Source organism: Lipotes vexillifer, unplaced genomic scaffold, assembly GCF_000442215.2.
Source record: "Lipotes vexillifer unplaced genomic scaffold, Lipotes_vexillifer_v1.1 scaffold49, whole genome shotgun sequence".
Lineage (NCBI taxonomy): Eukaryota > Metazoa > Chordata > Mammalia > Artiodactyla > Lipotidae > Lipotes > Lipotes vexillifer.
In genome coordinates, this window is record NW_006790551.1 from 452,041 (window position 1) to 467,331 (window position 15,291).

Below are 15,291 nucleotides of genomic sequence, written 5' to 3' on the forward strand. Positions count from 1 at the left end.
GGAAAGAGATGTCATTTCAATCCATGTGCTTTTTGGGAGGCCATTCTCCTAAATGTTGTTTATGTATGTCTAGTATCAGATTGTTTTGGGCTACATTTTCCAGAATAATAAACAGCCTTAGAAAGTATAGATAATATTTCTCTTCAGGGAAGAGGGTAAATGGATTTGCTGTCCAGGAAAATAAAAATAATGTCCGTATCTGAGGTAAGAGTTGGCAATCCTTTTGTAAGACTGGTGATACCCAAAGCTTGGACTTCTTTAGTTGGGAAACAACCCACTATGTGTGCAGTGTCCAAAAGGGACTGCCTCTTCATCACTCTTGGAGACCGGAGAGCAAGGGGTTCCCAATGAGAACATGAAACTCAAGCTGCCTGCTAAACCATGAGTAATAAAGTCCTTTATCTCTGACCTGGGAGTCTCTCTGACCCGCAAGTCTGCCACCATGTATGAAACTGTGACAAGCTAACTTGTTAGCTTGCAAGTAAGATAAAATCACAGAGCCTTCAAAGTTCTTGACAGCCCACTCTGAGGTGTGTGTGTGTGTGTGTGTGTGTGTGTGTGTGTGTGTGTAAGTAAATTTAGGTGCTTTGTGTTGATGTCTACAGAGGCTCAGTCATGCTTTTTTGCTTCTTGCCCTTGTGCCCTTGCACCAACTGTGCCCTCCTGCTTCTCCTATAAGCAGAACAGATACACTGAGCTGCTGTCAGTGAAGCGTGGTTGAAACACCAATCACATACAATTAATATGAGTGGAAATAAAACATAGTAATGATGATGGTGTTGATGATTATAACTTAGAAGATTGTGTAAATGACAGTCATTTAAAATACTCTTCATATATTAAATCACTGAATACTTATAATACCACTATAAGCAGGTACTACTGTTAGCCCCGTGTATACTTGTGTACAGTTGCCTGTAACTAGCTATTTTGGATTTTTGTGGAATTGTATGCAATGGCTGTGGTATAGACTAGTGTCTTAGTCCATTTGGGCTGCTATAACAAAATACCACAGACTGAATGGCTTATAAACAACAGGAATTTATTTCTCATAGTTCTGCAGGCTGAAAGTTCAAGATCCACACACTAGTACAGTTGAGTTCTGGTGACAGCCCTCTTCTGGTTTTATAGCTGGTGCATTTTCTCTGTGATTCTCACATGTTAGAGGAGGGAAGAGATCTCTGTAGAGCCTCTTTTATAAGAGTACTAATTCCATTCATGAGGGAGGAGCCTCCCAAGGCCCCACCTCTTAATAGTATCACATTTTGAGGTTAGGATTCAACATATTGATGGGGCGCGGGGACACATTTAGACCAAAGCAGCTAGCCTAGATGCACTGGTCACCAGATGCTGCCACAGGCCAAACATTCAAATGCCATGATGTACTACAGCTGCTAACCAACGTCAGAACTTAGATGTCAACCCAGATGAAGAAAGGAATAAGAAAAGGAAATTTGCATTGATTCTGCTTTTAAACTTTGTAGTTGCCTGAAGTGGCTGAGAAATTACATAATCATAAGGAAAAGATAAATTTCTAAAACTTAAACTTTTGTTTCTGTCATTGTTTCTTTGAAATGAAATCTAGTGATAGATACTGAGTGCAATAATCATAATTTTAATGGTTATAACTAGAATTAGAGTGAAGATAGCAACTTCTTTAGGCTTCTTAAATGTCAAATCTACAGGAGACAGAATGATCAAGAGTATAGATTAAACAGTAAAGAAGAAAGCTTACTTTCTATGTGGCTCTATATAGGAAAGACAAGAGATGTAATTGTTTTAATCAGTTTGCTGTCTTCTCCATATTTTATTGGAAAGACATAGAAATAGAGTACCATGGGATTCCTTTTTACTGAAGTTTTATGTCCATAGATCAGCAAATTCCAGAAGACATAGAGCTTAGTTTTTTTCCCTCTGTATCTAGCAACTTTTGACTGATGTCCTAGGATCCTCACAAAGTGACAGGCACACATATTTCTACTGAGGTTATTTTCTCTTTCAACCACCCAAAGTAGGATGAATCATGCAATGATGGCTTCAATCAGAGGGCCCCTGGGACTTCCCCTTACACACTGTGCTCCATATCTGTGTCTTTTTAAATAAAATATAGAGAAGACTTAAATTGATTTAAACAATTGCCTCTCTAGTCCCATCCATATTGAGCCACTTAGAAAGTAGGTGTTCTTCTTCTTTACTGATTGATCTGTAGTTCTGGTCCTCCTGTCCTTGCAGATCTGGTATTCAAGAAGCTTACAGTAGGTTTATCCTTACTCTAATTCTTGTCGTAACAATGGTAAGCCAAATTATTGAGGGTATAATTTACCATTGACTTTGAGCCAAATGATTTCAACTTGATGTATAAAATTCCTTACTAATTAGATTTCAAATTACTGAGCCCACATGAATACAGTTCCCAAAAATGTAGTTCGATCCACCAGTTTATATTAGATTGAAAACTTCTGATTTCCATTTAATATAAATTAATCATGATATGCTGAGATCCACCAGAATTGTTTTAGGAATGATAATGGTACATTAAAAAAAGGATTTATGCTTTCTAAGGGATGAAGGAGAGGATGTTCTTTTCATTGAATTGTTTTATTAAAAAATGCACAATGTTTAAGAACAGAGTGGTCAAGCTTCGACAAAAGAATACATTCAAAGATAATCACAAGATTACTCACAGCACTACCTTTTGAGAGTAAATAAGACCTATCATGCAAATTACATTATGAGCACTTGAGAATTTTACACAATTGATTAAATTCTCTCATGTTCCTATTGAGAAGGAATGGGAATCCACCAGGCATAAAACTTCTGTGGCTCTGAATGTGTGTGTGTGTGTGTGTGTGTGTGTGCATGTGTAAGTGTGAATGTTTAGTATGCATCCGTATATCAACTTTAATCAAATAGTTTATCACACTGATTTTCTTGAAATAGTAACTGTTCTATTCAAGCAGCCACTGGGGTGGAGGAAAGAAGGATCCAGCAGATGAGGCTTTACCCATTCCCTTCAATGAGAACAAATGTAGGTTTAACTAGATTATAAAAACACTAAAATTTTCCTTTGAAAAAAATATGCCCTGGAGCCCAGAAACAGACCTACATAAATACAGTCAACCAATCTATTTTTAAAAAGCTAAGGCAGTACAACAGAGTAAAGATGGTCTCTTCAACATACAGCACTGGAACAACTGGACATCAACATGCGAAAAAAAAAGAAAAAAGACTCTAGATAGACCTTACACTCATCATAAATATTAACACCAAAAGGATCACAGATGTAAATGTAAAAGGCAAAACTATAAAACTCCTAAAAGATAACAAAGGAGAAAACTTAGGTGATTTTGGAGTTTTTAAAGCAGTGGAAATATTCTGAATTATGCTATTATGGGGGATTCATATCATTATACATTTGTCAAAATGCATAGAATGTACAACACCAAGAGTAACTCTATCGATTTCTCCTTTCATGGTTGTTAGCATTTGCCTTATGTATTGAGGTGCCCTATGTTGGGTGCATAAACATTTATAACTGGTATATCTTCTTCTTGGATTGATCCTTTGATCATTATGTGGTGTCCCTCCTTATCTCTTGTAACAGTCTTTATTTTAAAGTTTATTTTATCTGACACAAGTATTGCCACTCCAGCTTTCTTTTCATTTCCATTTGCATGGAATATCTATTTCCATCCCTTCACTTTCAGTCTGTATGTGTCCCTAGGTCTGAAGTGGGTCTCTTTTAGACAGCATATATATGGGTCTTGTTTTTGCATCCATTCAGCCAGTCTGTGTCTTTTGGTTGGGGCATTTAATCCATTTACATTCAAGGTTATTATCGATATGTATGTTCCTATTACCATTTTCTTAATTGTTTTGGGTTTGTTTTTGTGGGTCAACTATGGACTTAGTTAGTAATGATGTGTCAATGTAGGTTCATCAGTTGTAAACAGATGTACCACTTTGGTGCGGGATGTCGGTATTGGGGGAAGTTGTATGTGTGTGCAGGCAGGAGGGACAGGAGAACTCTCTATACTTTCTGCTCAAATTTGCTATGAACCTAAAAGTGCTCTAAACTATAAAATCTATTACAAATATATATGCCTTGTAGAAGAGAATGTATGCGGAATAATGTTTTTATAGTTAATCTCTGCAGCAATGGTCATTCAAATCTAATCGTTTGTTCTCTGTACCACCAAAGTATTTGCTCACTTCCAATCTAATTACTAGAATTACAAAGCCCTCAACACTACCTAGACTGTGTTTTTTTGGTTATTTTGCTGGGGTGCCTTTTGATTTAGAGCTTAAATGTCAAAGTTACAGAATGCAACAAGTTTCTTGAATAATGCCATAAATTCTTCAGTAATCTGAAGAGCTGCCAAGGAAAAAATACAACCGAATCATACCAAATTCTAGTCCTCACATTAATCCTTTTATGGTACGATTCAAACAGTGCCTTGAGGAAAAAGGGGGAGAGTCAACAGAAAACCTTACAATCAATTTTGATGCAAAAAGAAAAAAAATGGTCTAGGTGGATTTATCCAAAGTCAGATAAAAGAGAAAAAAATATGTAAGTTCTACAAAAATCTATAGTCGATATATACATTATTAATAGCCACAGAGGTGATAGAAAGAAAAAAAGGAATAAAGGTAGAGCATATAAACACAGTATGGAAAAAACTGAAAAAACATTCCAGAAGAAGATATATCTTAAGAGACAGAAGAAATTTTTTAGCAAGTAATAATTTACCTCCTGGAAATTAAAGAGAACATGCAATTCTCAAAACAAGTGATAGAAGATCAAGTATTAATAGCACAGAATGAACTGACAGAACACTTAATGAAGGAAAAAACTTTCATAGAAAATACACAACTACAAAAAAATCAGAAGTTAGAGGATACAACAGTGATATGAAGAGTATAAAAACGTAAAATAGGCGACAAATACAAAGGATACTATTTAGTGCCAGAAATTAGAGTAGTAATGCCTACCTATTGAGTATGAAGGAAAATATTGTGAATTCTGAATTACTTACTCAGGAAGTTGTATTTCATATACAAAGGCATCAGGATGATATATTTAGTATGCAATAATTCAGGAAATATAATTCTTCACTGATATTCTAGATATTTACAAAATGATCCAAAAAATTAGCTCACTTATGAAGAGGATAGTGTTTAAGGGATTTTTGATAGAGTTCCCAAAATTCAAAAACCCACATAATTAATCTAAAGTAAACATGTTCATTCCAGTTTTCCTCCCAGTAAAATTTCAAAAATGGGAATGGAACTTCCAACACTGGAGGGAAAGTATGTTACTGACTTCTGTGAGAAGTATCTCTATGCCTAAGAGAGAAGAAGAGAAACTTCCTCTTTTTCGCTTAGATATTTTTCTCCTTTTCATCTTGTTATCTTTGGATGTGACTGAGTTTCCTAAAATTTCTCCAGCTACTTGCTCTAGGTCTGAGGTAACAGTGGTTCTCCATAACACCATTGAGACCAAGTCCATTGCAATGTTCTTAGATCCTGTGTCATCTGTGAACTTCTAATTATGGCATATATATTTCCTAAATTTTTAAGGCAATTTGAATGGGATTTTTAAAGCTTACTTCCAAAAGAAGCATCTTACCTCATATCATACGGTGTGAAAGGATTGATACAGATAAGCACATTCATTAAAATATAGGCTTAACTAAATAACTGTGATGACTGTACTAAGAAATGAATAATATGGTTTCTTTTCTGAAAAGACAAGTTATATAAATGTAAAACATACTAAATGCTGTTAACTATCTCTGGTGATTGTGATAAAAATCCCAGAATATTTTATTAAGAATGAGGAAGAGAGGTTGAAGAAAGTTTTTATTAGTTCATCAATTTTTTCATCTTCCACATCAGGGAATTAGTAGATATTTTTTTTCCTGAAGTTAATAAAGTAAGAAAGGCAGGTTTAAGTTGTGACTTAAAGAAAAAAAGTTACTTCTGAGTAAATAAAGCAGATTATAACTTCTATGAGGTACCAAACAGACCACATAGCAAAAGACAGAAAAAAACAGAGAAAATAAGCAAGTATCAGCAAAATATCAGAGAAGCTGACAGAATTAAGACAGAACAGATCCTCTGTGAGAGGCAGATGGCTTTGATCTGCCTGCTCCTTGCATGGTCTTGGGCAAATCACTTAACCTTTCCGGGCCTCAGTTTCTCATTTGTAAAATGGAAATGATAGTAACAGTAGTTACCATACATTGTAGTGGGGGATTAAAGGAGTTAAAGCATATAATGATTTGAATGATAATGGCACAAAGTAAGTTTTCAACAAAAGTTAGCTTTTTTTATTGTGGTGGTTCTTCACAAAGCAAAAGCAATGATTATGATTTGTTCTTGGATGACAAATCTCAACATTATAAAGCTGCCAATTTTCACTAAAGTCTTCAATATAACTAAATGAAAATTTTTGATTTCATCTTTTACAGTTGATAAATCTAAACACATATATGTCTATGTATGTATATATATATATGTGTGTATGTATATATACACACACACACACACACACACATATATATATATATCTGTGCCAAATTGTTTTGATTATTATAGCAATTCTACTCAGTAGAAGAAAAGAAAGCATGGAGAAAATATGGATTTTTTTTTTTTCAACTAATGCTGTTGGTTAACTGGCTAGCCATTTGGAAAATAAATCTCTTACCTGGATTATAATAATACTGCCTATGTGGTCTCATCTGTTTTCTGATAGGTACAGTTGTATAAGAGAATACGTGTAGTCCACTACCACATATGAAATTTGCTAGAGTTCTTTCAATATCTTCAGGGGAAATTTTAATGGAAAGAGTAGTTTGCAGCTAAAATGATAGCATATTTTAAAATACTCTATTTTTTATAGAATATATTGGAAACAGAAGAGATTCTATCAACAGACTCATTGTGCTTTTAGCACCATCCCTTCTGTGAAACCAGCCAGCTGCCCGCCATCTTCACAGGGGCATGACTGGACAACTGATGCTTTGAGACACCTGCTGCTCACATCACAGTGAAGATAAAACCTAGTTGATTGTAAACCATAAGTTTCAGCTGGAATGCTTTCACAAAGATTTTGTTTATGATGGCTCGGCTGAGGTCCTTGCGCTTGTCTGAAGTTTCAACTTCACAGTAGCCTGATAACTGTACTTATCCGCAAACTCACAAGCCAAACTGGAATTTTCTGTCATATGTGGTATAAGCAGTGCAGTTCAGTGGGACCATGAGAGAAGTTAAAGCATATCATTTAATGTAGGATTCAAAAAGTTGGATTGCATAAATCCAAAGAATTATTCAATGCATTTTTAAAAAAAAATTTTTTTTTGAGCACCTACTAACTGCCATGAGGCTAAATTGGTTAACAAAACTGAGAAGGCCCTGCCCTCTAGTGGGAGGACAGACAATAAACACGTAAAAGAATAAATGCAAATGATGTTAAGCGCTGATGGCGGTTGCAGTCGTTTATCTTTCAAAATCACATTCTAGAAAAAGAAATCTATTTTTTTCTCTTTTTAAAATACTTGAATATCAATAAATATTCTTTAAATGCTTAATCAACAATACATTATTGGTCATTCAGTATGCTGCACATCTACTGAAAATTTACCAAATAGATTGCCAGTCAAATATGATGTATCTAGAGGTCTTATTTCTCTTAAAATACCGAGAAGTTTGCAACACTTACCTTTTCATATCAGGTGGAAATAAATGAATGCTTAAATTAATAAATAAACCAATGAATTAATTTAGAAAATATTTAATAGATGTTTATTCTCATCTTTGAAAGAATATATCTACCTGTTTGAGTTAGGCCTCTTGTCTTTGTATTTTACACAACAAAGAGAATTTGCATACCTAGAATGACTATTTGAATAAGCACCATGTTTTGGATGTGTACAGCATTTGTATCTCAACAGAAAACTTAAAAGGAACAGTATTTGAATACTTTGAGTTCAAAGTGTTTGTGATTCATGTTTAGATTAAATAATGCAATAATTACTTTTACTTGAGGGATATACTTATACAAAATGCAATAAGTTACTTCTATCCAGACAATTTTCCCCAGGTACAAATACAAATGAGTGCACACACTTCCTTTTAACAAACTGAAAACTATCCCTGTATCAACACTGTCCAGCCTTGAATTTGCATACAGGTCTCATGTATTTGACTCAAGTCATATGAAAAAATTTATATCTGATTTATAAATATTCGCTGTGACCACAAATGGCATTATTTTGATGTTTGGTGTAAGTATAATTTCCAATAAGTAATTTATAATGCTTATGTTTTTATTTTGAAAAATCATCAAGAGTATTATAAAGCATGAAATGTTATAAAGTTTGAGATTCATAATGACAGAAAATTTTTAAAAGCTATGCTTCTAACTTGACATTCATGTGGAAATATGAGTTACTTTTCTTTCAAGGGAAATAGTAAATTGCATCAGTACTTTTAAAATTGTGCTTCAGATGCCTTTTATCAGTTAGAGTCTATAACTGTGTTTTAGAAGAAAGGTGGAGCATGACTTGGGCAAGAAGCACCAAGTGGAAGCCTACTAGACTTAATTATTCATTCTGGGGGGCGTTTCTTGGCGTACTAAACCTCTTAAACAGCCTAACAGGAGAAACAGATATGAAATGATAGAAGAACAATTCTTATCCTTTTTTCCTCATGCAGGGAACACGGATTCCCTCATTTTAAATCCACTGTTCATGCACATCACAGCTTGGAGGTTGGGGAGAAGGGAGAGAGACTCCAACAAAAAGAAATTTATTTGCGCTATGGAGTAGAGATGGTCACTTTGGAATGAAGAAAAAAATGAGTTTCTCCTACATACTCTTTCTGGGAACCACCAGGGAGGCTTTGCAGCTCCCAGGCTAACACCCAAGTCACACCACTTACTTCCATTTTCTGATGCCTGGTATTTGTTCATCTGCTTCCCTTTCAGCTGCCACCATCTGCAGCTTTCAGCGTGATTCCTTTGCTCTGGCCTAGTGGGGAAAAGAATGAAATTTTAAACTTTGAACCAACTCTCCTTCTCCTAAAGCCCATAGTTTTTTTGAGGTTATCGTGTGCAATAAACTCTCTCGCACGTGCAGGATATAAACATACACAAACACACACATACACTAGCAATAAAACAAATAATATGCTCTTTAGAAATGTTCACAGTCATTAAAAATTGCTTTTTATTATAGGAGGAGGTAGCTCTGCAGGCAAGGACATAGCAGGGCATGGAAATAGCAGCTGTTGGATAGAAAGTCAGAGGACTGTAGACTCACTTCTCCAGAGCTTCCCCTGAGGATGTCAGCAAACTAGATTTAGAGACGTCAGAAACTCACTAATTATAAACTACCTGTAAAATTGCCTTAATGCCTGGTATTGTTAACAATTTCTTTACATTTAGAGATTTAGATTGATTGAAATATTTTCATTATATCGAGCAATAAATGTCATTTACTGTAAAGTTCTACAAATTTTAGCTATTTCCATAGGATCTATTCCCAGTTGTGGAAAAATTGGCTCAAAGGGCTTGATTTGTTTATGTCACTTGATGTTTATGTATTACCAAATATTTTCCAAAAATATTACAGTACTGTGCATGTATACAAGCAAGCCGTGAACATATCAGTTTACAGCATTCTCATTATAGTGATTATTTTGAAGTAAAATCATTTCTGTTAACTTGTTGTTAAAGAAAATTAGCAAACACTCCTCCATCCATGACACACACACAAGATCCTAGAATGAATCTAAAGGAAAGTGTAGAGTTTTACTTCACAGCTTTAAAACAAAGTAAAGAAAAACAGTGTTTGCCTTCTTAAATAAAACATGGTCTAAGTTTAATAAAATAATTCTGATTGAGTAACAATTCATACTTGGTTTCCTTAGCTTTCTATTTCCAGTGTTTTCTATGTTAAATAGTATGCTCTTTAACAGAGAAGCATGCTATTTATTTTTCAGAAGCAATTAAATAGCTCTATAATAGATTCCTTAATATTCACCCATATAGACAATGTAAAAATTTGTAATTATTTTGCTAATTTATCCTGATATTTCTCTGTGTGCATGGTTTGTTTTTTTACTTTGTTTTGTCTTGTTTTTTTTACAAGCTAGCCCCCGGCCCTTTTTTCCTGGATAAAAATGCCTCCCCTGTCTCTAAAATATGAAGTGAACCTTTTACTCCTAGAGGCTAGATTAAACCCTTTTCATTACATGTGTTAGTTTCTGTGTTGCATAACACAGTACTAAAAATTTAATGCTTAAAACAACATATCTTCATGATCAGTTTTCAGGTCAGGAGTTCAGGTCCTCTGCTCAGCGCCTCACAATTTGGCAATCTACTTGTTGGCCTGGCTGCTTTCTTTTCTGGAACTCAGGATCCTTTTCCAAACTCACATCGTTGTTGACAGAATTCAGATCCTTGCTGTTGTATCAACTGAGGGCCCCACTTTCTTGCTGGCTGTCAGACAGGGGCTGCTCTCAGCTCCCAGAAGCCCTCTTACTCACAGACCCTTGTACTGTGGCCTGCTCACGGGCTGTTTACAACATAGTCACTCACTTCTTCAAAGCCAATAGGAGAAGCTTTTATACCAGTCTACTCAGATGGAGTCTTATATAACCTACTCATGGGAGTGATTATCTCACAACTTTTGTCATATTCAATTGGCAAGAAGCAAGTCCTAGGTTGTATCATCCTCGAAGGGGAAAAGATTTTTAAAAGGCATGTATGATTCAGTGAGGGTCATCTTAGCATTCTGCCTACTGCACTACACAAAAACATGACTGCATTTAACTGCCCTGGGATCTATCAAGTTAACTGTTGAATACTCCCCCATTACTGAGTCTTGAGCTGATTCTTCTATCATTCTACTACACTGACCTACCAGAACTAGAGATCTGGTCAGTACATGTAGGCTGGTTTTCTAAATATCTGTCATTAGTTAATTTTTTTCTCATAATCTAGTCTTAATAATTAATAATGCACCTAAACTAAATGGAATATTTTCTAATTTAGAAAGCACTTTTTTGTATTTTGTTTTAACTTTATCCAAGAATTCAGTAAAATTGGGCAGTATCAGTTCATAAATAAAGGTACTTTTGCTCAGAAGCTAAGCATTACATAATTCGCTCGATTTAGTATAGTGTTGATTGACACCTTGTGATTTTTTTTTGGCCTGATAATTTTTTGACTGTCCCCAATTTGGAATGATTAGATAGTGGCCTCCATGGGTTCTTCTGTTGGCTTGGGTCATCAGGTAAGTTACCTCTCATTCTGATTCCATTTGTGAAGTGCAAAAGGCAAGATAAAGGTTGTCCTTGGACCAACTAGAACTCTGAAAGTTTATACCCATGCAAATAATAAAAAAAAAAGGGAAGATTTTAAAAAGATGTAAAATAAAGATGATGACATAATTTACAAGAAAGAGCAGTGGCTGAGTACAAGCCAAAAGTCAAGAAGTGAAAGTTAAATAGGAAAGAAAACTATGTTGGAAACACACGTCAGCGAGAAGAGAAAGGGAAGGGAAAAAAAGTTTTACTTAAATTTAGAATAAACATTGCTGACTTCATTTCAAGATTATATCAATTTTAAATTTGCTGGCTGTGAATTATAAATACTGGAAGCCATATTTTTAAAGTTATAAGTTAGGTGAAGAAATGCTCCCTTCCTTGCCTCAAGTTCTGAGGCTATTGTGAACTCACATCTACCCTTCACCACTACATATATAAGAACCTCCCTGAAAAAAGAACTATCTAATTACAAAGGCCAAATTATACTATTTTATGCTGAAATATATCATTTAGACTGAATTATGCTCTCTTTAATATCAAGAAAAACATCTTAAGTTAAATCAACAGAGAATTGTAAATGTTCATGCTAACTTGCATGTAACAATTATTCTGATGAAAAATGTAAAATTTACATTATTCTTTACATGGAAAACATAAGCCGATTCATAGGAAAAGACATAATAAGTTAGAGGCAAGTAGAAATTAATAGACCTAGTTTAGTAAATTATAATCATTAAACACAACTGATACTCATTTCTGTACGTATTTATTAAAATTGTCATTGGAATAAAGAAAACCACAGACTTAGCTATTGTACTCAGCATTAAGCAGGACCTCAAAATTAAACATTCCACCCTAGGATAACATTTGTTTTTGAATTTCACAAAAATAGAATTTCCTTCATTAAATAAGTAATTGAAATAAGAAATTTCTAAAGACGCCAAGCCTTACAAATTTAAATCTTAGAAATCATAAATGAATATCATCCAAGATTCTATTTCATAATTTGTGATTCATTTTTTCTACAACATACAGTTTATAGAAACAGCTGATAGATTTAACAAACGAATCATGTATGTTCTATTTTACTGTGATTGGTAGATATCAATCCTTGTGACAAAGACAGAATTGATGGTGTCCTTGTCTTGCAGCTATCAACAATTTTCCAAATGTTTTCTCAATATTTGAAAGGTCCACCCACTTGAGAAAAGTTTTACCAAGCCATCTCCAAGGACTAGAAGTTATCACAACTATCTGATAATAGAAAAGTCTAAAAGAAAAGCTTACAAGGGGACAGCTGAGCTTCTCTCCCTTTAAAAAATTTTTGCGAAAGCTCACCTAGTTGACATCCACATCCTCTTCACTGCCAAGAAATTTGTCACATTGTGCCCCAATCTGAAAGGAAGTCTTTAATAGCAAATATTTTAACTGGGCACACTGGTAACTCCCTCCCTAAAAAAATGGGTTCTATTTGTAAGGTAGCAGAGAAAAATGAATATTGGATGAATGACTAACAGTGTCTGCCACTCCTATGGATGTGCACATATGTTTCATAGGATTGTATGACTGGTGACAAATGGGCAAAGAAATACATCAATCTGCTAAGATTGATTATACTTCAGGGGTGGGAATAGAGGTTAGAAGAGATTATTAACTTTTTACACCATTTGTGTACTATTTCACTTATTACAATGAGAACACATGTCCCTTTTAGTTCAACAAAATGAGTATAAATAAATTTAAAAAATGGAGAAAAACATATCATGAAAGAAAAACTGAAAACAATGAAGCATTTACTTTAAGTTGCATTAAACACTACAGTTTAATGGATCTATTCAATGTAATATTCTATTTAAAATGTTACCCTGAGAGAACCATAGTTCAAAAGGAGTCATGTACCACAATGTTCACTGCAGATCTATTTACAATAGCCAGGACATGGAAGCAACCTAAGTGTCCATCGACAGATGAATGGATAAAGAAGATGTGGCACATATATACAATGGAATATTACTCAGCCATAAAAAGAAACAAAACTGAGTTATTTGTAGTGAGGTGGATGGACCTAGAAACTGTCATACAGAGTGAAGTAAGTCAGAAAGAGAAAAACAAATACCATATGCTAACACATATATATGGAATCTAAAAAAATGGCTTGAAGAACGTAGGGGCAGGACAGGAAAAAGACACAGATGTAGAGAATGGACTTGAGGACATGGGGAGTGGGAAGGGTAACCTGGGATGAAGTGAGAGCGTGGCATGGACATATATACACTACCACATGTATAACAGATAGCTAGTGGGAAGCAGCCGCATAGCACAGGGAGATCAGCTCTGTGCTTTTTGTCCACCTAGAGGGGTGGGATAGGGAGGGTGGGAGGGAGTTGCAAGATGGAGGAGATATGGGGTATATGTACACATATATCTGATTCACTTTGTTATACAGCAGAATCTAACACACCATTGTAAAGCATTATACTCTAATCAAGATGTTAAAAAAAATAAACAGAATCTGAACAATAATTTTATATAATATTATCTTACAACGTTATTTTTGCAGTTTTAGTTACTACGCTTTCATGAATCTCTAAAATTAGAATGATTGGTGAAAAACAAAACTTTACATAATGTGGTGCCACATACCAATAAGCATCTGCTTAATCTTTTATTCAGGCCATAAGTAAAGAAAATTACAAAGAAAATAAAAACAGATGGTATCCTTTCTGTTAAGCTAATAAGTGTACCATTTTCGAAAAGGCAGATGCATTTGTTAATGTCAAGACTTTTAGAGCCCTCAGATATTATTAATGTAATGATATAATAATAGTACCTATATACTGAATACTTTCTTGCTGCCAGGCATGGTAGTTATTTTACATATATGTTGTTTAATATGTAGAGAACATCCCCTGGGTTAAATTTTACATTCCAGGTTTTTTATATCAGTTTTTTTGAGATATAATTTATATAACATAAAATTCATTTTTCAAAGTGTGCAATTCAGCATTTTTAGTAGATTGACAGAACTGTGCAACCATCACCAATATCTAATTTTAAAATATCATCATCATCCCTAAAAGAAACTCCAAACGCATTAGCAGTCACTTCCCATTCCTGCCACTATGTAGCCCCTGGCAAACATCAATCTACTTTTTGTCTCTATGGGTTTGCCTATTCTGAATGTTTCATGTAAATGGAATCTTTTGTACCTGGATTCTTTCACTTAGAATGTTTTCCATGTTGTAGTGTGTATCAGTACTTTATTCCTTTTTATGGCTGAATAATACTCTATTGTATGGATAGACCTCAATTTGTTTATACATTCACCAGTGATAGACATTTGGACTGTTTCTACTTTTTGGTTATTATTAATGTTGATGTGAACATTTGGGCTTATGTTCTTGCATGAACATATTTTAAAATTTTTCTTGGTATATACCTAAGAATAGAATTGCTAGTAACTCTATGTTTACTTTTGGAGGAGTTGACAAACTATTTTCCATGTTGTCAGCACCACTTATATTCCCATCAGTAGGGTATAATGGTTCCAATTTCTTTATAACATTGGCAAAACTTATTTTTTTACAATTTTTATTGGTGTATAGTTGATTTACAATGTTGTGGAGTATTAATAATATGGTGGATTTTGACCTGGGTGATTGTGAAACACGTACAGAGGTACATATCATTTTCATGCACATTTCTGAATGTGTATCATACAATGTCAAAAAATCTTTAGAGTTTATATAATTAAACAAGGTAACATATAAGTTTTTACATAAGAAACAATTTTACAAAGTTCTTATTGTAAAAATATGTTGAAATTAGTTTACATAAATTATTTCTAGGCAATCTACTTATTTTAACCAAGTTGGACACAAAACTAATTACATATAAAAAGAAAATAGGGCTTCCCTGGTGGCGCAGTGGTTGAGAGTCCGCCTGCCGATGCAGGGG